We start from the raw sequence: 24,498 nt of genomic DNA on the forward strand, positions 1-24,498 counted from the left end.
TCATTATGGGTATGAAGTACTTAAAACAAGCATGGAAAAAATAGTTATAATCGATCTATAACAGAAAAATATGTACTAATCTGTAAACGCTAACAACTAGATACTAGCCTGCCTACCAACATAAGGCAAACAAAAATAGTTGGTCAGGTAAAAATAATTATAACTTAAATAACTCCTTCCTAAATTTAGCAAATTCTAAACCAGCGTGTTCTAAGTTGAGTATTGAGGATCAATATAAATTGTTGTGACTTCATGATTGTACCATTTCATATATTCCCTCCAAACTCAATTTGAAGAAAAATGGCCTTGAGCAAGAACCGTGTATATGTAATATGGTTAACATGTTTGCTTGCTTACTCGCTAGCATTCACTTTGGCAAATGCAAGACATAATCCATCTCCTGCCCCAGAAGTTTATTCACCAACTACGGCTCCAGCCCCAAAAGTTGATTCACCAACTGCAACTCCAACTCCTACCGAAGATGGTTTGCTAGGAGCTTTTGACGTTACAAAGTATGGAGCTATGGCAGATGCCAAGACCGATAGTAAATCAGTGAGTTTTATAATATTTGAATAATAAGAGAGAATTTATCAAGGTCTTTTTTAGTAGAACTATATCTACGTTGGATAATAGTGCATTCTCTCAGAAGGTTGATCCTCAAAGTGCGTTCACATATATATTACCGAACTTTACAATTGTGCATGTGCTTGATAAAACGTTAAATTCACGTTTTGGTTTTATTCTTAAGTCCGAGGACCACAGTCCGAAGACCAAAGTCCAAAGTCCAAAGTCCATATAGTCGTCTGTTTAGTCAAGTTACCTTACTCACGTGGGTTAGGTAGGATAGGTCGAGTAAGGGATCGCCCAAACCTTAGGGCTCGGCAAGGTTTACAACTGGATTTACAATTTTTGGTGAGTAGGAATTAAGGTTATTTAGTTGGTTTAAGTAAATTAACGGTAATGCAAGTAATGTAAATAAATAATGGTGATTTCGACGTAAATAAACAAAGATAGAGAAATAGGGAGAGGATTTATCGTACTAATGCAAGAATCATTTTCAACAGTTTATACTACCACATCACTACAGTTCTAATCCGTCTCGAATTCAATGACAAACCCGAGACGACGTCGAGTATTGATCCCTAGCGAAATACACGCATATCTGAGCGCATCTTACTCGCATAAGGAGTTGAACTAATATTTCATCTCTAGAATAACATTTCAGCTTCTAGTTCGATTCAACATCAGCTAGACAAATTGGAGAGCTGTCTGACACCATAAAATCGCACGCGAGACATTTTGGGTCTCTCGTGAGATTGTTCTGGAGCATCAGCACTTCAAACTTGTAGAGTCTCAATCATTTTGGGAACGGATGTATAATCTACACCTAATTCCTAAGTAGTGATTCTAGACCATTAAAGTGTCAATCCGGATTCTCACACGAGCAACATAACCCTCCCCCTGAGGAGGGGGGGGGGGATTAGCTCATGGTCATTGGAGGAATAATTAAACTTGATGTATAAAATAAATAAGTAAATGCAGAATAGGAATTAAACTTGAAAAAAAATGACTTTTATTAAGAAGAAAGACTTACAATACTGAAGCTGCTGGAAGGGAAAATGACGGAATGTAAAGCTATAGACTATAAACTAAAACTAACTAACAAATGAGCTAAAGCTTGAACGTAAAAAATGAAGGAGAAATATTGAAGACCCCCTCACATATATATAGCTTGGTCCCTCTCGTGAAGCCATTTAATTTGGTTTCGTCATTTTCTCAAATTGAGACATTCAAAACTTTGAAATACAAAGTTTTGTCTCGAACTGTATTTTTACAACTTTTGTCTTTACGTAGAGTTAGTCACCCTGGTTGCTCTGGCAATTCACTAGCCAAAGTCGGCATCCAGGTTTGAAAGATGTGAGCTTCGGAAGTTTGCTGCTTCTTTATATGTGGACCCGTTCTGCACTCTTTTTGTTCCTTTGGAAAATTCGACTCTAGTCAGGCTTTGTTGGGCTTCACTGGGGCTGAGTGGGAAGACTTCAAGAATTCTAGTATTCCCGTACTTCAATGCATGTTTTATTATCATATTCATGTTAACTGCGGAAACCTGCAAAAGTACGAAAATATAATTATTACATGATTATTAAACACATAATTAACCAAAATGCTATGTCTCTTGGGGTTTAATATTACAGTTTTGGGTGCTTATCACACCACCCCCAAACAACACTTTGCTTGTCCTCAAGCAAAGAAGAGACATTAAAATGATTAGTGGCCAAAAATGTGTTGTCCTAAGCTAAGTATCATTTCCCAGAGTGCGGTTAGATTGACCATATGCAACAAGGCCTTGAACCACTAGGAATTCCCTAGTGGACGAGTTATAGCCTCATGAGAGTTTTCGAGAGAAGATACTCACAAAATTCATTTATACTACAATGACTCAGTAACAAAGGCCCGTTTCTTTAATTAATCTCAGGTAGATACATCTCACTAGCGGGGGAAACAAGAATTAATCCTTTCGAAATTTAAGTTAATATATATACAATAATCAAAGCATCTACATATGAGCATGCATGCAGTGATCTTTTACAATGAAATGTATGAGCAGGGCCCTTTCTAGATCCTTTGGATAGCGTCCTTAAGTAGGTTCTCACAAGTATACGTCAAAACCCAATTTCTCTCTTATTTTTCCACTCAAGTTTTGCTAACTCCAGTATGCAGTGATCAAGTAAGTAGACGTGTGAACTTCTCTATTCGGAAAAACTACTCCTCTGTGTCATTACTCACATATCACACATTTTGAGGCTTTTTGGTTAGATTCTTACAGGATATGGAAACTAAATTATCTAACCGTGGGTCTTAGAAACTTACTGCTGTGTATATTTAATGATAGTCAATGCATGAATGCTCATGAAAAGATGTAAAAACTATTGCATACGTATTAAATTAAGTTTCTAAGAACAAGTCCTAATTCTGATGCTAGGGTGAGATTTCTAAATATTTTTCATCACAGAAAAGGAAACAAGAATTTGTTACTAAATACGTTTATTTAGACATAAAATACAACTATGAATGTTTAATTTTTGCGAAAGGTTCTCGCCACCCCCAAACAGTTGGACGATGTGTCCTCAAAGTGTTAATAGGAAGAAAGAATATACCTGAGAGGCTTTGAGCAAAAAATATAGCTGACATCTTCCACATAAATTTATTGTAACACACTATATATTATATATCATAAAAGTGAAAGAACATTGTTAGGTTATTTATTTTCCATATCAAAACGTAAAACAAATATGTACATCAACTTATATTGCCCCAATTACGAACTGGGGGATGGTCCATCCTTGCTTTGTCTCTGTAGAAATGCCATTCCTTTGTGTCACGCCAATCTATCATAGCCTTCCAGACTTTGCTCCACTTCCTCTTCCTTGAAGTGTCCAGATGAGCTATCATTTTATCGCCATCAGGGAAGCAACGAACTTTCTTTAGAAACCTTGCAAGGCGCCGCCATACCCAAAATCGCAAAGAATGAATTATCTTGTTTGTTGGACACATAGAGTCTACCTTTACCAAGTCATGAAACATGGCCGCAAACTGTGGGAAGTATGTCCTCATTATCCTATATGCTGTAACTGGCAAAGTGATATAGTGCTGCCGAAAAGACCGAGCCCTCTTAAGGTTCTCAATTACTAGGTCTGTGATGTCGAAGGTGGTATATTGCTGGGCCAGGGCATGGAACGTCTTACAAGCTGATTTTGAGGTAGTGGAAAAATATCAATCCCCCATGATGTTCAGAAGAATAAATAACATGGCAGTTCCAACATTCATAGTCATACTGGCTAGTGGAATAGTGTTGTCCGCCATCGGCCAAATAGCTTCGCGACGCTCAATGACTGGCAAGGCCATCGCCATAACGGGCGGCAAAATTTTCCCAAGAATAGTCATTAAAGTTGTTTTCTATCATGTATTGAATGGGGATGTCTGACTGAAAAGGAGGAAGGTCCAAATCCATAGCAACTGTTGGCTCATAAAAAGGGTGGTGGTTGTTACCAATACAGATTGCAAATCCATTCGACACGAAACCATTAGCAGGTAGATCCTCCATATGATTGTAAAAATAAGTTGCCAAACCTGGAAAGTATGTTTGCTTACAGGGTGTAGTATCAAGGAGTTCCACCCAACTCGGGTGATGAAGTCTCTGAAAAGATGTCTATATGCAGGAGAATTTAGCAACGAATGGAAAGATTGTTCTGAAATAACCTTTGGAGATGCCATCGTAGAAGACGTGTGAAGAAAAATACCACCTGTAGACAAAGATAAACAAAAATGAGAATACGATGGAAATGACTAATTAAAACAAGTTACATTTATTTATCATAGAAAATTTGCACTATATTTAAAAACTAAAAAGAAAATGACAAAGAATATAAAATTGCAAAATTTAAATTATGTCATGGGCCCAAGTAACGACGAGGGTCCTTTTGTGAGAGAAATCCATTTATAAGATTCTCTATGCCGTCAATCCGTGCAACAGCCCATTGCAACATTTTGCTCTGTGTCTGGTAAATCTCGGCGAGGTTCTCCATTATGAGAGTGTGATTTGCTAAGAACTGGTTGTGGCTGTGCAAGAATTGTGCTTGTTCCTCTTCTTGTATTGTCCGCATGTCGTGAAATTCAAGAAGACTGGTGATGATAATGTTCTGATGTTTGTATAATGTCATCAGTCCTTAGTGACTTAAATGAAGGCCTTCCATATGATTAAATACATTGTATAATGCATTTTCAGTGAAGATGTTGTCAGCGGAACAAGCTTCGTCGGTTTCTGCACCGACATGGTTCTTTGCAACGTCGGGATTCCAGAAACCGTTCTTACAAACTGAGTGAATGGTGAGAATTTTAGCTGTTATGAGAGGTGTATTAGGAGCAGTAATAGAAAAACCCCAACACATCATGATAAGTGTCACAATGGTTGGCAAAGGAGCTGCCTTTTTCCTAGCATGTGCAATAGTGTTCCAGAGAAATTTAATAATGCAAAAATCATTACAGTTAGTCTGCAAGACCCAGAGTAGATGGAGGAGGGGTTTTGTTATTTCGGAAGTCTTAGATGTGCCGAGCACATTATGAGCAAGCCATTGGATCACAGATAATGGGTTTCTTTGCAAGGATCGCTGATAAACAATACGGTTTTCCGGTTGTATTCGCCGTGAAGGATAGTTGCAAACATCAGATGCCTGATATTGTCGAATGGTGAATCCTGAAGGTGTACCCCCTGGTTTGTAATGGGAATTTGAAGTACCTCAGAGATTATTTCCATAGTCAATTCACGCTCGCATCCGTTTGCACGGACAAAGAATTGCCCATTTTGGAAATAACCGTGTTTATAGAATAGCAGGACCAATTCTCTGGAATAAAATGCCTGTTTATGATGTAATAGAGGGAACCATCCTCGACGTAAAATTTCTGTGTTAAAAAATGGCTGAAAAAGACCGTTTTGGAAATTTTCCATAAAATTTTGCTCGGGCACGAAAATTCGAGTGAGGGCCATTAAAGATGGATTGGTGAATTGAAGAAAATTTAGTGGAAAGGGGAAGTTGAATTTTTAGAGGTGTATATCCTTGCTATAAATAAGCACCAATCTGAAGATGCAGAAAATACGAATCGAGGTGTCACAAGGTAGTTAGACCACGTGTATCTTCTGAAACATGACGCAAAAGTGGATGGAGTGTGGATGGGAAGAATGGGGTATGTGCCTACAAGGACTGCCTTTTTTTTTTAACGTAAATAGCGTAAGTAGAAGGACAAGGAAGATGTAGATATAATATCACAATAAGATGTAACAACGTACAGAGATGTGAAAACACACCATAATGACACGGGAAATAAAATACAAACTTAAATATTAGATAGGACTATATGCCACATTAACAACATTGCTATAATAAAACAACCGAGCATGAAAACTTGAGTAGCATATTCAATCTGCTGCTACTCAAACTTTTCTAGTGCATCCATGAAGCTTGAAATTTGTAGCGAACTAAAAAACGATTTTTAGAATAAGAAGTGTAGAGGGAAGAAGATGAAAGGAGTGAATGTGAAGGATATGTTAAACATTTTTATAGAAAGAAAATTGAGCCGTTTTCTGACCATTTTTGGATGTGATTTCTTGACTGTTTTCTGACCGTTTCCTAGTGCGTTTTCATGACCGTTTTGCAAAACGTTGGTTGACGGTAAAATTTGCCATTAAGTGTGACTTTAAATATATATATATATATATATATATTATTATTACTAATATTATTATAAATATTTCTACCTATATAATATAATATTAGAGATAACTAATATACTATTTGACAAGGCAGAAATTTTGGAACATGTAGGAAATAACAGACATCCAAGATTGGAAAATAAAAATGCAAACACATAAATAAAATATCCGACATAAATAATATACAAGACCGAAAAAATAAATTGTCTACTGAGAATCCTCGGGGGCTGCAGAAGAAGAACTAGGAGTCCTGCGACGGCGTGTAGGACGAACTCCCATGGAGGCTAACTGCTCCTGGATATCACCTAGAGTATCCATCACCTGAGCTTGAAACTGATGCTGGTTCGCCTTGAGCATTCACTGAAACTGGTTCTGGCGAGTAGTCATATGGTCCTGAAATGCATTCATGGAAGCTCGCATTTCCTGCTGAAAATCGCCCATGCTGTCTGTCAGCGATTCGTGGCGAGTGGTCATATCCATCCTTAACTCACCCAAGGTATGTTTCATCAATACCTGGCGAAGTGTACATGTCTCTCATGCCAATGTTCATAGCACGTAAGGCATCCATAGGATGGCTCATCTTACTCATAGCAATCTCATCAAAGAAGGGTGGGTGAGATGGGCCTACTTTAGCATGCTCAGCTGCCATTGGTGTTGTGGGTTCCCATGGGGCCAGTATGCATTTCTTGAAAACAAGCATATTCTCATATAGTGGCATAGGGAGTAACGGGGTGGCAGACAGGAAACCCAAATTAATCATAACTTGCATTATAAGAACGGCAAGAGGGGCTGACTTGAGAGTGGCATGCGTAATGATATAAAAAAGAAATGCAACTATGCAGAAGTTACCTTTGCGCTCCTGTAGGATCCATAGAGTAGGTGGAGGAATGTCTTGTTGATGTCCAAGGGCTTCGAGGTGCCAATGACATTCTATCCCAGCCATTGAGTCACAACCAGCTGGTTCCGTCGCACTGAGCGCTGATACGCGCATTTCCCATCCATATTGTACTCGCCCTCGATTAGCGTGTTGAGCATTAGGTCGTAAGTCCATGGGTACACGGACTGCTGCTGAGTCATCACGTGGTCAACCAGAGGTATGCCCGTTATCCTGGAGATCAAAGCGGGTGTGACTTCGTGGAGCACACCGTCGACAGTAACCCAAAAATGGTCGCCATTAAAGCTACCATTGTCGTAAAATTTCATCACCAAATCCTTTGAATATAACCCGCCATTGGCATACAACAAGTACTCCCATCCTCTAGAGTGTATTTCCGTATCGAAGAATGGAGCAAACATCCCATTTTCAAATAGTGAACCAAAATATTTCTCCACCGAAATCCGCCTGTTTCCTGCCATTGGTGATCGTATGAAGAGGATGGCTATTGATTTGAGATGAGGGGGAGAATTTGGAGTTGCTGACAGAAGGGAATTGGATTCAGAGCTGTGGTGGTCGCGCGAGACCTGGATATAACGTGGGCCTGTCTCGTGCGAGACTAAATCGAGAGAGAACAAGATTCGGATTTTGGGGAAGAAGAAAAACGAAATTGTGACGCGTGGGATGGGTGTCTAGGGTTTAAATGGGCCGAGAATAACGAGATTTGGTTGGGCCCAAAAATTTTCCCAAGCCCAAATCAAGCCTAAATCCCAATTTAAGTCTAAAAAATCTAAATGCTCACCCACGACTGGTTTGGACTCCGAATTGGATGAATGAGATATCGAAATGATCGGCACGAAAAATGCCATCCAATTATATGAGTCATTCTCAAAAGTCACAACATTTTTTGAAAAGAAGGAGGGTTGTTTTATTTATAAACAGAGTTTTTATTTATAAACAAGGGAGATTAATGTGAACAACACTAGATGTCCAAAAGAGTCACCATCTAAATTCATAGGCAACTGTCATGTCGGCTTTGGAGCAAACCTAATCTAGCCAGACTGTGGCTTTACCTCTATGTATTATGGGGTTAGGGGCAGGATGGTACCATCCTAGATCGTGCACACTACAGTCTAATAATATTGCCATTATTACATACGGCTATCCTCAAACCACCCCAAAGGGAATTCAAAGTAACCAATTCTAGGGGTTGGTCTGGTGGAATCTATTGCCCGTTTGTGTTCCAAGTATGCAATATCCGAGGTTGAACACGAATCTCTATGTGCACAACTCAATGCACAGGAATTTTTAAAAGGCAACAATATATACATATCTACAAGGTGAGTCTTTTAACGTCAAATCTTCAAGACAAATTGAGTCTTTTAACGTCAGATTTTCAAGACGTTTGCGAGTTTTTTAACGTCAGATTCTCAAGACGATTCCCAACCCATGGGAGAAACGACGTGGCGACGAAGATTATCCTGCGCAGCTGGTGTCAGACAAAAGTATACCTTATACTGGCTAGTATCGGATAGGAAGTCAAGACCTGGACAGAAAGGTGTTTGACAATGCATACACCACCCCATCCTTTGCGCACGTTGTTTACGAGCAAAAGTACTACGACCATTACCTATTCGTGATGAGTGAGACTTACACCAAATGATTAACTGAAGGGAAGAGAAGGAAGGAGGGGAAATTTTTGGTACCCATTGTTTACCAGCAGGCCAGGAACGTTTACTCGCATTGCAGAAGATATTTATACTCAGTTCTGAATAGAGTTTTTGTGGACTAAGGTTCCAGCGCTTGGAACCACACACTTCAAAGAACTTTTGAGATCATAAAATAGAAGATGGCCCGGCTACCAAAATGGCATACCCTCTACCGAAACAAGATTGAGTACGCCAAACAAAACATCTAGTCTATGTAAACCGGATCCTAAAGAAGAGTCTGTTCCACATTTGGGGAGCGTAATTCGTGGTAATGTTTGAGGCTTTGTCCATTTAGTTGAAATTCGTTGTTATCTTGTGGATTAAGCAAAGAGATTTCCCCATAATGGGTCACAACTGACACAATGAAAGGACCAGACCATTGTGTTTTCAATTTACCAGGAAAAATGTGTAATATGGAGTTGTACAGTAAAACTTTTTGGCCAATTTTGAAATCTTTTCGCAAAATGTGCTTGTTGTACTCTTTTCATATTAGCTTTGTAGGATTTCAAGAGATCATAAGCATCACTCCGAATCTCCTCAAGCTCATTTAATTGCAGTTTTCGCTTCTCGCCGCTCGCATTGATATTGTAATTGAGGCTTTTGATGGCCCAAAGGGCACGATGCTCAAGTTTAACTGGAAGATGACAAGGTTTTCCAAAAACAATGCGGTAAGGAGACATCCCTATAGGTGTCTTAAATGTCGTTCGGTATGCCCACAAGGCATCCGATAAGCAGAGAGACCAGTCTTTTCTTGATGGATTGACAGTTTTCTCCATAATGGACTTTATCTCTCTATTGGAGACTTCCACTTGGCCACTCATTTGTGGGTGGTATGTGTAGGAACCGTTATTTCAGAACGAATATTTCTACAAACTGCGAGAACCACGCGCAGCGGAATCAATGGGGTTCTCACGATTTTGGATTAGAGAACATACCTTTTAGATCCGGTTTAGATAACTCTGAGAATCCAAGCTTTATCAAATCCAAAATCAACCCCTTGATCTTCTGTTGTATTCCTTTAGAATAGATTGGACGTTGTGTGGACAACGATCTACCAACCCCCTTCTTTCTCTCAAGATCATAAATGAATTCAGATATACTTTTCTTGCCTCTTTTTAAGAACCAGTGAAATAGTAAATTTCGGCCAGAGAGAAAGAGTATTCTATTTATAGGCTACAACAGGGACCATGAGGAGAAATTAGGGTTGGGCCTCCTGACGGGCTTGGGCTTCCCATGTTCGCCCCGAACACACAGCCCAAGTCCGTCAACAAATGGCTTATTCCACTAAAGGCTATTGTTACACTACTGGCCTAATCCCAAATTATGTGTCAGTGTTTATGGGCTCCATATTATATGCTCATTGATCTCCCCGTGTTTAAGATATTGAATGTCCGTTGATTAAGTCAAGTTACAGACAACTACTTTAATCAACTTTTTATGTCCTTGAGTAGTACCACTCAACCTCACTGTCATGTCAGAATAAATCCACCTGCAGGGTTTACATGACAATCTTTTTGAGCTCCTCAAGGGGACATCATCAACCCAACTTCTTGCAAGACATGGATTCCTTCTATAATCAACAACACACTTTACATACAATGTCATTACCCAAACCATCGAGTTTGTTGATTCACAAATGAATCTCACTCATTGATGATTTAAAGCAATGTATAATGCATGTAAGTGCCCGTTATTATATCCAGATTAGGAGGACAAGCATCCATAATAACAGAGGCGTTTGTTCTCTTATACAGTCAGTATAAAGAGAAACACCCTCACTTGGTCCTGTTCAATATACACAGAGTGTACTAGTGTAATCCTATAGTTAAGATAGACTAATACCAGATTATACTACAACCATACCATTGGTTTGTCCAAATCCATCTAGGTTGTGAACGCTTATACTTTATGAGGTATTAATGATATGATCTTATGTGTGTTCACACCATATCATCTACAACATAAAGTATTATACACATGCATATAACTAATAACATATATAATATGCATAACATTTGCCCATATGATTCTCATTCAAAATATAAAGAATTAGAGTTAATTCAAAAGTAATGCTTTTAGTATATAACCCTATCAATATGGAGTAGCAACTTTGTGAGTAACTCCATATTTCTTCATTAAAAACCCAAAAAAATTATTACAAAAATGTGTACCCCCATCACTGATGATAGCTTTGGGGACACCAAAATGAGAGAAAATGTTTTCTTTTACAAATTTCACGACAGTCTTATGGTCATTTGAGCGACATGTGAGTGCCTCAATCCATTTGGACACATAGTCCACAACGACTAGAATGTAGAGAAAACCTTGAGAAATAGGGAAAGGTCCTATAAAATCAATGCCCCAAACATCAAAAATTTCCACAATTAAGATAGGATTTAGGGGCATCATATTAAGTTTGGTAATTCAACCTAGGTGCTGACAACGAATGCAAGCTACGCAATGTTCGTGTGCATCGCGAGAAAGGGTAGGCCAGTAAAACCCACATTGTAACACCTTGGCCACAATTTTTTTCCCACTGAAATTACTGCCACAAGATTGTTCATGACAAAAAGATAATACGTCGGTGTGCTCCCAACCGGAATGCAAATACGAATGAGTTGGTCTAACAATACTTAAAGAGGTAGGGTCATCCTTAAATAATAATATTTTACAGTGGATAAGAACTTTTTACGATCAAGATGTGACCAAGAGGAAGGAACTTCCTCAGTAACTAGGTAGTTAACAATATCCGCGTACCATGGAGAGGAGAAAATGGAGTACAAATATTCATCTGGGAAGGAATCACAAATGACTTCAGAATCACTATCAATGTCACCAACCAGCCTTGATAAATGGTCGGCCACGACATTTTTGGTTCATTTCTTGTCTTTGATTTCCAGGGTGAATTCTTGCAAGAGAAAGATCCAGTAGAACAATCCCTGTTTCGCATCCTTTTTCGCAAGTAAGTACCGTAATGCGGCATGGTCAGTATATACGATGGTGGATGATCCAACTAGGTAAGGGCGAAACTTATGCAAAGCATATACAATAGCTAGAAACTCTTTCTCAGTGGTTGTGTAATTACGTTGAGGGTCATTAAGAGTTTTACTAGCATAGTAAATGACAATGGGTTTGTCATCACGTCGTTGGCCTACAACGGTGCCAATAGCAAAGTCGCTAGCATCACACATCAGTTTGAATGGTTGAGACCAATCAGGGGGTTGAATGATATGAGCGGTAGTCAGAGCGGTTTTTAGAGTATCTAAAGCTTGTTTGCAATTGAAATTGAAGTCGAATACCGCATCCTTAAGTAGGAGATTGGTTAAGGGTCGAGCAACTTTAGAAAAATCTTGAATGAATCGCCTGTAAAACCTAGCGTGGCCTAAAAAGGCACGGATATCACGAACTGTACGTGGAAAAGGTAGCGAAGCAATTTTAATAATTTTAGCTTTATCAACCTCTATCTCGTCTTTCGAAACAATATGACCTAGAACAAGTCCTTTGGTAACCATGAAATGACACTTCTCCCAATTAAGTACCAGATTTTTCTCTTCACAACGCGTTAACACTTTAGAAAGGTTGGATAGGCAGTCGTCAAAAGAATTTCCATAAATGGAAAAGTCATCCATGAAGACTTCCATATAACGTTCCACCATATCTGTCACACCCCGAATTTTGACAGAATTCGGAAAAACAATATTTGTTCTCGACTTTTCGATCTTCGAGATGTGACGCACTCTCAACTCCCAAAAACCCATAAACAGTTTAAATATGCGGATAATTAAAAACCAATAAAAATTTTAACTTAAACAAAAATCCTCTTCATTACAAAAATTTACAAATGAAAATGCAAATAACCTTATCTCAACTGAAAATCTATATCACCTCAAAGGAAAACAAAAGCCTATCTTGAAATGCGACGCTAATGCAAACCACAAGCAACAACCAATCTTCTTCAACACTAAACCTGTCAAGACTTATCAACTATGTTCATTTAATGAACACACCCAATAAGCAAATATGCAAATCAGGTCAGCATTATAAAAATACTGGTGTGAGTAGCCCTAAAATACAACATATATTTATACATATAGATACGCAATCCATAAGGCAGTTAGTTCCTCCACCGAGGTGCCCTAACTTCCAACAATTAATACAACATCCTTAAGTATCCTAATTAAGGTAGGTAGTTCCTCCACTGAGGCGCCTTAGCTTCCCAATAATAATACAAAGGCATTTAGTTCCTTCCACGAGGCGCCTTAGGTTATAACTAAACTAATAACCAGCCAAGCATATTCTATACTTACCGCATTTCATGTTCAATTACAGAGTGGGTCGTTCTCGCACAAGTAATTAGTTTGACCCACACTTCACGCAAAACCATATTCAATCATCTATCTAAAGATACATCATTAACCAACATATTACCAAAACCATATTCAATCATCTATCTAAAAAATATCGGGATACATCATTATATATCCATACATATTTTCACCATAATTATATCTAAAATTAATTATCGGGATTTTGGATATTTATTGATATATCAAATTACATTATTTATATTTATTTGAAATATAATGGTAAATATTAAATAAAATTTCCATATACACAAAATACCAAATATCCCCAAACATCCTCAAATATCACAAATGTACATCCATATCGCCAAAATATCCCGATTTTACATAATATATCTCAAACATATCGATATTTATATATCTTTTCTAAAATCTGGATAGATATCCCCAAATATCGGGATGCCGGATATTTTGTACTATGCCTCCCCTTACATAATGTACCACTCAGTAACCCTCAACCCTCACCACGAAAGCCATTATGTAAGTATGCGCCACTATTCAAATAAAATATCGCTGCGTCGCTCTAATTTTTATGAACGGAATAATCAAGCCACTATTCGGCTACGATTGCCCTACACAAGGGTCAATCAGCATCATATACACCCTACACAAGGGCCAATCATATCACATACGCCCACACAGGGCAAAATCCTCTGAGTTGTGGTAGCTAGGTTCTATGATTTTCGTTACGTAATTTATTCAGGTGTCATACATAACTATCTCATAATCATTCCACTATATCACATGCAGGTCAATTACCTTATTGCACTAAGCCACAATATTTAGAAATATCTCAATTATATCTCATAACCACTTTCATTCTTTCACGTGCCAATATATTACTGCACTACACACACTCCTGTGGGAAATATCCACAAATACTCTACTAGCATCTCAAAGATAAAATAATGGAGTGTTTATACATTTATTTCTCCAAAACTCTTGCATTTAATATATATATCCCAATATATTATATAATGTCACAATATCAACGTCAAATCTTATTTAGATAATGACAACCAAATTTATACAAACTTCCACAGCATTTTAGCATTTGATTTGTCCATACAATTTCTAACATAAAATGTAGCACAATTAAACAATCCACAATCCACAATCAAATCCCAAAAATCTAAAGTCCATGAATCTAAGTCCGTATGTAGTTTAATACTCATAAAAACATATATATCAAATTCTTATTATCAGAATTTCCCTATAATTACGTGCCAATATTTATATGCTTTACACACTACTTACATCAAATCTTAATTAGATAATGACAAACAAGGTTATATAATGTTTGACAATATTTTATTACTACATTTGTCCGTATTCTTAAACATGTGACAAAAAACTGGAAAAAGTCAACATTCCACAGTCAACGGTCAAAGTCAAAGTCAAAGTCAACACATCATGGTCAAAGTCAATAATCAATGGTCAAAGTCAACACATCATGGTCGAAGTCAAACTGTCATTTCCATGTTCAACAGGTTCAGAGTCATAGCCATGGTTCATGGCTAAGGGCAAAGGTGCATGGCTCAAGGGCTCATGACTAAGGAAATGGTTCGGACCCAACCGGCCAAGCCCAAACCTTCAAACCCGGCCCCAAAAGTTAAAACATTTAAAGACCCAATTAGATATATTTTAAGTTATATGTCCATCCCAAAAACCAAAATTAGAAACTAGCTCAAAACACCAATGGGTTCGGCCCGGAGAATTTAACTGAAACCGGCCCAACACTTAAACTAAAACTGGTCCACAATTTAAACTAAACTGGTCCGAAACAAAGGATTAATCCGGCCCAATAACTAACTAGTGTTTAGGCCCAAAAACTTCAACTGAACTGGCCCGAAACACAAATGGGTTCGGCCTAAAAAATTGAACTAAAACCGGCCCAAGGCCCAACCGAATTAGAGTTAGGATAGGTGCGACTGGGAGCACCGGATCTAAACCTCGATCATCCCCTCCACCAGACCAGCCACCACCGGGTTCTCCTCCTCCTCCCACTTCATCACATCGGTTTGACTCCCCCTCCTAAACCAACCAACTTTAACAAAGGTAACAACCTCAAAATGCTTGAATCTAGATTTCACCAAAACTAGATCTGGAAAGAATTTCGGACCGCCATTAATGGCTTGCTCCAAGCTTTCAACAGCCCCCACCAAATCCAACCTTTAATCTGACATCACTACCCAACCTCAAACCAACAAAGAACAACAACACAACCATAAGGGTTCAAAATTAAAACGCGCAGGCGACACCATTGATGCACCGTCAGAGCTTGAACAGCTCCTCACAACCGATTCTAAACCCACCTCATCAAATCAACCCATCTACAATCAAATACCATATGCCCAACACTTCATAACAATAAGAGTTTAAAAACCACAACCAAACAAAACGCTAAAACTATACAGCACGATTTCTGCGGGGCTTACGCCATTAACGACTTCCGTGAGGCTTCCAACAGCCACCCTATCCCACCGACTAACATCCCATATCAAACACTTAACCCCCCGACCTCAACCAACAAATAACTCAAATAACAGTTCCAAAACAATATAGCCACCACCACATAGTATCACAGTTCGACGGTTCAAACACAATTTTCGATATTTAACGAAGTTTAATAATATGACATGCACGACGTAGAATAAAACAAGATAATAAGCAATATCACTAGGCAGAAATCTTAGACAGTATACACCAATACACGAAAAACCATAAATTCGGTGAGATAGCAAAAATAGCTACTCACACCAGATTAATTACTCGACGAAGTTCCTCCTAGTCCGAATCGTCATTTCCCAACGCCGAAAGCAAACAAGTTTCTATTTCTGCCTCCATTTTTATTATATTTTATTCTCTTCCCAAACCCTATTCTCTAGAACAATATGATTATATACTTGGGTTTGAAACCCAAGCCCAATACAGACTCGGGCCCAAAAACCAGGCCCACGTATCCCAAACCAATCCGATCCAATTTTAAATAAATAAATAAATAAATAATTAATTAATTAATTAAAATATGTATTTTAAATACGGACGTTACAATATCACTAAAAATGTGAAGCATGCAGCGTTGGAAGGTGCCTGTGGCATTGCAAAGACCAAAAGGCATTCATATGTATGCAAAGGTTCCAAAAGGACATGTGAAAGTTATCTTTTCTTGGTCGGCGGGATCGATGACAATTTGGAAGTAGCTGGAATAGCCATCAAGAAAACAGTAGTAAGCATGACCGGCTAATTGTTCTAGCATCTAATCAATGAATGGGAAAGGGAAATAATCTTTACGTGTTATAGCATTAAGTTTACGATAGTCAATGCAAATTCTCCATTTTAATGGAATGCGAGTGGAAATGCATTCACCATTTTTATTTTGTACAACTTGAATGCCGGACTTTTTGGGAACAATGTGGACAGGACAACCCAATCACTATCATAGATAAGGTATATGATACCCACATCTAGTAAACGTAACACTTCCTCCCTCACCACTTTTTTCATGGCGGGGTTAAGGCGACGTTGCGGTTCTCACGATGTCTTTGAGCCGTCATCCAGATATATGCGATGCGTGCATACACTAGGATCTATTCCTTTGATATCATCTAGGGACCATCTGATAGCAGAGCGGTGTTCACGAATGACACGAATCAAATGTGCTTCTTCGTCGGTAGTCAAGGGAGAAGAAATTATTATAGGGTGACTACCATCGGATCGATATGCACGTACTTCAAATTAGAGGGTAGAGGTTTTAAATCTGGAGTCGGAGGAGTGGGGATCAAGGATTCGTGAGGGGCCGTCTCTTCAACGGAAAAGAGCGAGTCCGGTTCTTCTGAATCAGATGGCAACGCAGTAGTAGGGTCAAATAGTGGTACTGACTCTAATAATGCGTGGACATCCTTAATGTACGAGTCATCGTCAAACTCAGGATTATCAAAAGAAAGAAATTGGTGTACCTCATCTTCGGGAAAAGAATTTGTGAAATAATCCTGTCCCAGACTATCAACCAAGCTAATCTCACCCTCCATTATAGGATCGGAAAATTGTTTCATTAATTTGAACACGTTGACTTCGATAGAAAGGTTCCCGAAAAACAATGTCATTGAACCGTCCTGACAATTTATGAGAGCTTTAGCAGTTGCAAGAAATGGACGTCCCAAAATAATAGGAATGGAGTCACAGACTACTTCGGTATCTAGAATGACAAAATCAACTGGGTAGTAAAAATTTTGGACCTTGCCTATGACGTTTTCTACTATGCCCTTTGGGTACTTGATGGAGCGATCCGCGAGTTACAGAGTCATATTGGTAGATTTTAATTCATGAAGACCTAACTGCTTTAATAAGTAGTAGGGAAGTAGGTTAACACTGGCGCCTAGGTCTAAAAGTGCGGTAGCGGTATACTTGTTGCCCAATGTGCATGGTATAGTTGGTCGACCTGGATCTTTGTATTTAACCACACCATTAGTAGTACCAATCGAGGGAAACTGCTCAGTGAGGAATGCTTGCTAAGGAACATTCGTACGTCGTTTGGTGGTGCACATGTCCTTCAAAAACTTGGCATGCTTGGGCAAATGCTTAAGCGCATCTAGAAAAGGTAGGTTTATGGTCAAATTTTTAAAGGTTTCAAGGATCTCATCGAAATGTTCATCCGGTTTGTTCTTTGCCAAACGGGCAGAGAATGGAGCTTTTGGGCGGAATCGCGCATATGGATCAGACGCGTCTTTCCCTAGGGACGTGGATGTAGATTTGGAAGGAACAACTTCGTCCGCTATAGGTTGCGAGGTAGGAGTTGGAAGGATGTCAGTCGTGGCTTCCGTCGATTCGATGTCTGGCATACGTATGTGATTGTCGATGGTTCGGCCAGAACGAATAGTGGTGATGGCATTTACCTCACCCTGGCTGGGATTACTAGATCCTGGTGAATTGTTGAGTTCAAAGGCAGTTTGGTGGGCTTAGGGTTTGAACCGCTTAGCCCTAAACACGCCACTTTGACTTTTATCCCGGCTAACAAAACCGAAGAGACTGTTGGATAGATGCTAAGATTTGATTCTGTTGATTCATGTAAGCTAGAAAAGTTTCAGCTATTTTATCAGCAGTGGATTGTACTAGTGGAGCAGCAGGAACAAGTTCACGATTATTGTTTACGGGTTGATTTTGGTAGCCATATCCTTGATTAGCGGGAACAAGGCTGCGGTTGTTTTGGTACCCTATATTTGCATTGTTGGGAAAATGACTTTGCCCTTGCTGGAATTGCGGTGGATTTCCTTGATGGTAGGAATTGTAGTTCATGGGTGGTCGTACAGGAGCGTTGTTGACACTCGGAGTAGCTTGTTGTTAGGTAGGGGCCCCATGCCAAATTAGGATGTTGTCGCCAAGGGGCATTCGGGATGTTGAAAGCAAAAGCCTCTTCATATAGTTGGGGAGGGCACTCATATGCCAAAAGATAATAAGAATCGGCGTGGCTCAGGACTTAAGCAAATAGGACATGGGGAAGCGTTGGCAGCCATGACTTCTTTAGGTTTTTTATCATTTACTTGAACCGAAAGAGCATCGACCTTTTTGTTTAGGGACTCGATCAGAGTTTTTAATTCCAGATCGGGTTTGACCTCAAACATAGACGTAACTTTGGTAGGAGTGTCTTTAGAAGATCTGGAAGAATCAGTGTTACCCCAATGGGTGCTTCGTGAAGCTTGTTTCTCAAGAAAAGTGTATGCTTCAAGAAATTTTGTCCATGAAACAACCGCCGTTCATGATATCTAATGTTTCCTTTTGATGGTCAGAGAGACCATTAAAAAATGAATGGACTAAGACAGCAGTGTCAAGTTGATGATGAGGACATTCGAGAGGCAGATCAGTAAATCTGCTCCATGCTTCCGAAAAGGTTTCCTGGGGGTGCTAGCGAAAGAATTGAATCTTCTGAAACATTTCTGTAGTTTTCTTTTGAATATAGAACTTTATCATGAATTCTTGTACGAGTTTGGCCCATGTGTCAATGGATTGAGGCGCTTCGCCTGCAAGCCAAACTGAAGCTTTATCAGCTAAGGTGAAAGGAAACAACCTAAGCAAGACTTGTTCGTTGGTAACGGTCGGATGGCGGAAAGTGGTAACTACTTGTTGCATCCGACGAAGGTGATTGTACGGTTTTTCATGGTCTAGACCATGGTAAACAGGTAACAAACCAAAATGTTTGGCGGAATGCGAAAATCTCCTGCAATCTCATCGAGTTTAATGCAGGAAGCATGTCCTTCTTGTAAGGCAGTATAGAAATCCAAAAGGGGTTTCTCGACTGTGGGATTTTCCTGAGCCATAACTAAGGGAGATAATGGCAACGGAGATACTTGATGAGGTTGGGTTATAGAGGATGAACTATGTCTAGGAGATAACTTAAGCAGTTGTTTATTATATTTTCGACGACGATATGTAAGTTCTAATTCCTTATTAGTACCAGACCGTAGTCTCATACAAACACAAGTTTTAATTCTAGGCTCATAAGGAACAAATTATGACAGGAGGATTTAGAATTAAGGAAGGAGGGAGGTGAACACGTCTTCCTAAGCTATTGCTAACTCGAGCAGGTAAGCTAGGATAATGTGTGAATATTCCAGCAGCCAGGTCACTTGAGAGAATTGAGGGAGGTTGTTCGTGCTAGCGCGTTCCTTAATTAGGCAACCTTAATTTTTCAAGTTTCCTAGACACTGATGGAATAGGATGATAATTTATAATGGTGTATTATGCGGGGTATTATTAAGATGATTATGATGAAATTTTAATTACTAGGATTTTTTTTATTTTTTTTTTAATTTTAAATTTAAATTTTAAAATTTTTTATTAATTTTTTTATTTTATTTTTTTTTAGTTTACGTAATCAATGTATTATGGAGACGTGATTACGAAACATGCAATTAAAAACGATAGATGTCAAAATAGGAAACTAAACATACAATTAACACATGCTAGTTTTACACAGGAAGTCTACACATGCAACTCTATATTACTTATACGTGAATATACTTATGTCCTATGCATGCAATAATCTATAGCTACCGATACATGCAACTATATATGAGCTAGGGGAATGTCGAGAATGAACTCATGCAAATGAATACCACGCGTACGTGGATTGATGTAACATACACGTACAAAAATATCCTAAGCAAGTGGTTTGAAATTACGCATACATCTAAATATATTCGAATCATATTAATCGTATTAACGTGAATATGCAATGACAAACCACATTTACATGCAAAGAGTTCTCATGCCAATACACAAATATGCGGGGTAAAATAGGTTATAACAAACAACCAAATAATATCCTCGACAAGTTTTGAGGAGTTTAAGAATTCAAAACCTGGCGTCCCGTGATTCCTCGTACAACGATCGAATTAACTCCTGAGCTCGTGAACTTACTGGATGGTGGATAAACAGGACTAGAGAGTCCAAAATAGTACTGAGAAAAAAAGTGGCCTGTACCTAAAAACCGGAGTGTTGATACTCCAGGTTAGTCTTGCGCGCTACTATTTTAGTCTCGTCCGAGACTCTTTTATCAGTTCAGTACTTCAACTTCCTATGGAATACTTAGACTGTGCTAATAAAAATAAACAAGATATGGTTCACAGATATCTGTTAGTAGAAAAAGTTGGGGCAAACAGGTACGTAACACGTTAGTATTGCAAAATAAATGGAAATCAAAAAAGATGAGGGGGTAGGGGAGGGGGTTTTTGTTTGATGTATTCCAGTTATTACGTTAAATGTCCAGAGTCCTTCGGCGTGCAGCGGCACCATTTGATAAAATGTTAAATTTATGTTTTGGTTTTATATTTAAGTCCGAGGTCCACAGTCCGAAGTCTGAAGACCAAAGTCCAAAGTCCGTATAGTCGTCCGTTTAGTCAAGTTACCTTACTCACGTGGGTTAGGTAAGATAGGTCGAGTAAGGGATCGTCCAAACCTTATCGCTCGGCAAGGTTTACAACTGGATTTACAACTTTTGGTGAGTAGGATTTTAGGTTATTTAGTTGGTTTAAGTAAATTAACGGCAATGCAAGTAATATAAATAAATAACGGTGATTTCGACGTAAATAAACAAAGATAGAGAAACAGGGAGAGGATTTATCGTACTCATGCAAAAATCATTTTCAACAATTTATACTACCATATCACTACAGCTTTAATCCGTCTCAAATTCATAGACAAACCCGAGACGATGTCGAGTATTGATCCCTAGCGAAATACACGCATCTCTGAGCGCATCTTACTAGCATAAGGAGTTGAACTAATATTTTATCTCTGGAATATCATTTTAGCTCTTGGTTCGATTCTACATCAACTGCACAAATTGGAGAGCTGTCTGACACCATAGAGTCGCGCGCAAGACATTTTAGGTCTCTCGCGAGACTCATCTGGAGCATCAGCACTCCAAACTTGTACATTCTCAATCATTTTGGAAACGGATGTATCATCTACACCTAATTCCTAAGTAGTCATTTTAGACCATTAAAGTTTCAATTTGGATTCTCACACAAGCAACATAACCCTCTCCCTGAGGGAGGGGGGGGGATTAGCTCATGGTCATTGGAGGAATAATTAAACTTGCTGTATAAAATAAATAAGTAAATGTAGAACAAAATTAAACTACTTGAAAAGAAATGACTTTTATTAAGAAGAAAGACTTACAGTACTGAAGCTGCTGGAAGGGAAAATGACGGAATGTAAAGCTACAGACTATAAACTAAAACTAACTAACTAATGAGCTAAAGCTTGAGCATAAAAGCAGAAGAAGAAATATTGAAGACCCCATCACATATATATAGCTTGGTCCCTCTCGTGAAGCCATTTAATTTGGTTTCGTCCTTTTCTCAAATTGAGACATTCAAAACTTTGAAATACAAAGTTTTGTCTCAAACTATTTTAATTTTGTTTTTGTCTTCTTGTCCCATATCAATTCAGACATTGAGTTTTGTTTTGTCTTTTTGCCTAATTCAATTCAAACATTGAATTGGTACGTGTCTTTTCCTTTTGTAAGGTGGCACAAAATTGTGACCATCATTTGCCACCTGCCTATGCTGACTCGTCATGCCTTTTAGGACCACAAAGTGGGTCCACGTGGTGTGTCTAGTGGATGTGCCGATTTTGGTGTTTTCACAACTTTCTGTCTTTGCGTAAAGTTCGTTGCCCTGGTTGCTATGGCAATTCACTAGCCGAAGTCGGCATCCAGGTTTGAAAGATGTGAGCTTCGAAACTTTGCTGCTTCTTTATATGTGGACCCATTCTGCACTGTTTTTGTTCCTTTGGAAACTTCAGCTCTAGTCAGGCTTTGTTGGGCTTCACTAGGGTTGAGTGGGAAGACTTCCAAAATTCCAGTATTCCCGTACTTCAATGCATGTTTTATTATCATATTCACGTTAATTGTGGAAACCTGTAAAAGTACGAAAATATAATTATTACATGATTATTAAACACATAATTGACCAAAATCCTATGTCTCTTGGGATTTAATATTACAGTTTTGGGTGCTTATAAGTGCTTAAAAATCCAAATACCAAATTAAAATTAATCTACCTTAATATTGAGCACATTTAACAAAAAGAAAGATACTTCAATACTTCACCACTAAAATTAAACACAAGTTTTTTCAATTTCTTTGTAGGCATTTCAAGCTGCCTAGACTGATGCCTGCAAGCACGCTGGGGATTCAACCTTCATTGTTCCTAGATGAGAATTCTTAGTAGGCCCAGTGTCTTTTTGTGGGCCTTGCAATAAGTCCCCAAATGTTGAAATAAGGGGAACATTGAAGGCTCCTCCAGATATGAGTGCCTTTGAGGATTCAGCCTGGCTTGAATTTAGGGACTTGTCTTCTATTAATATCATTGGAGTTAGTACTGGAATGTTGGATGGCCAAGGAGAAGCATCCTACGGACGCTCTGGTTGTCATAATGCAGGAGGAAAATGCAAAAATTACCCTATTGTAAGTAAAGTTTGTATCTCTAATCATTACACCGAAACATCAAGGTGGTTGGAACACCCATTCCAAATACCTTGCCACACTCAATGGCCGATTTACATCTAGGGGTAAATCATGGTAAACTGACAAACTGTTGTTATTTTGCTATAAAATGACACAAAAGAAATAAAGTAAATACAAAAACACCAAAAGATCGCATAACAAAGAAGTGGTACTCCCCGAAACACTACGCCACACACCACTTCTATTAATATATTTATGCTACTCTCATCTTTATATACTAATTCTGGACTGATCCTAAGAAAGATTGCTTATCAACTACATGTGATTTGCAGACTCTGAAAATTGCCAAATTTTCAGGTGGTACGATTAACAATATTGCATTGGTAAATAGTAAAGGCTTCCACATGAACTTCTTAATGATCAACGACATCCTTGTCCAAGATTTGAACATCATAGCCCCAAACAAAAGCCCAAATACTGATGGCATTCACATAAGTCAGTCTACAAATATCAATATAACGTCTTCTACAATTAGTGTTGGTGATGATTGCATCTCCATTGGACCAGGCAGCAACAATATCTTTATCTCGAAAATAATTTGTGGGCCAGGCCATCGTATCAGGTAGGGTTCACATACTCACACACGTTTTATTTAGAATAAACCTGAGTATTGCTTTTGCTAAAATATTGTGAAGCTTTTGAATAAAAAGTATTTATATTTGGTATAATTGCAGCGTAGGAAGTTTGGGCAAGTATCCAAATGAGTAGGATGTAATAGGGGTGCATGTTCAAAATTGTTCATTAATAGGCACTGATAATGGGGTTAAAGTCAAGAGTTGGCCAGGATCACCCCCCAGCAAAGCTAATAATCTCACGTTTGAAGACATCATAATGACCAACGTCAAAAACCCTATTATCATTGATCAAGAGTATTGCCTAGGGAGGGGTTGTGAAACTAATAAGGTAGAGCATTTCATTAATCTGCATATATGTAATCTTTTCTAGTATATATTTATGACTAAAAGAGCTGAAATTGCCATATAACTTACTCTTTTTTTTTTATCCTTTACAACCCTCACAAGTGAAGATTAGTGATGTTCTTTTTAAGAATAACAGAGGCACCATAACTACTAAGTTTGAAGTTACTTTGGTGTGTAGTTCAAGTATGGCGTGTGAGAATGTTGTACTTGCCAACATCGATCTTAAATATATTTTGCCAGATGGACCAGCAACTTCAACTTGCACCAACGTGAAAGGAATCTCTATTGCTGGCATGGAAAATCCACAACCTTGCTCATAAAGCCCTTCACGTT

At 38.6% G+C, this 24,498-nt stretch overlaps 1 pseudogene; it reads left to right on the forward strand.

The window, feature by feature from the left end:
* The first annotated feature begins 300 nt into the window (after nt 1–300).
* Nucleotides 301–24,485, forward strand: LOC147498465 (exopolygalacturonase-like; annotated as a pseudogene).
* The last annotated feature ends 13 nt before the right edge of the window (nt 24,486–24,498 follow it).

This window comes from Coptis chinensis, chromosome 5 (assembly GCF_015680905.1).
Source record: "Coptis chinensis isolate HL-2020 chromosome 5, ASM1568090v1, whole genome shotgun sequence".
NCBI classification, from domain to species: Eukaryota; Viridiplantae; Streptophyta; class Magnoliopsida; order Ranunculales; family Ranunculaceae; genus Coptis; species Coptis chinensis.